This window comes from Etheostoma spectabile, chromosome 9 (genome assembly GCF_008692095.1).
Source record: "Etheostoma spectabile isolate EspeVRDwgs_2016 chromosome 9, UIUC_Espe_1.0, whole genome shotgun sequence".
NCBI classification, from domain to species: domain Eukaryota; kingdom Metazoa; phylum Chordata; class Actinopteri; order Perciformes; family Percidae; genus Etheostoma; species Etheostoma spectabile.
This window is the reverse complement of record NC_045741.1, coordinates 12,427,395-12,427,671: the sequence shown is the minus strand read 5'-3', so window position 1 is coordinate 12,427,671 and position 277 is coordinate 12,427,395. Positions and strand designations below refer to the sequence as shown.

The following is a 277-nucleotide window of genomic DNA, read 5'->3' as shown; positions in this document are numbered from 1 at the left end:
ACAGTGCCCTGCTATGCCACAAACTACTACAAAGAACTACTACCAACTACTCTTTTTTTATGACTGTTATTGTCACTCTTCATTCTAACCCCAACCGGCCCGTCAGACGCCGCCTACCAAGAGCCTGGGTCTGTCCGAGGTTTCTGCCTAAAAGGACGTTTTTCCTCGCCACTGTCGCACTGTTGCTTGCTCTGGAGGAAACCACTAGAACTGTTGGGTCCTTATAAATTCGGGAGTGTGGTCTAATCCTACTCTATCTGTAAAGTGTCTCGAGATA

General features: G+C 47.3%; 1 protein-coding gene across 26 annotated transcripts in view; it reads left to right on the top strand.

Moving 5' to 3' along the window:
- The window catches only part of dock7 (dedicator of cytokinesis 7), a 53,974-nt gene that overhangs the window by 35,495 nt on the left and 18,202 nt on the right, over window positions 1–277 (top strand). The window lies entirely within an intron of this gene.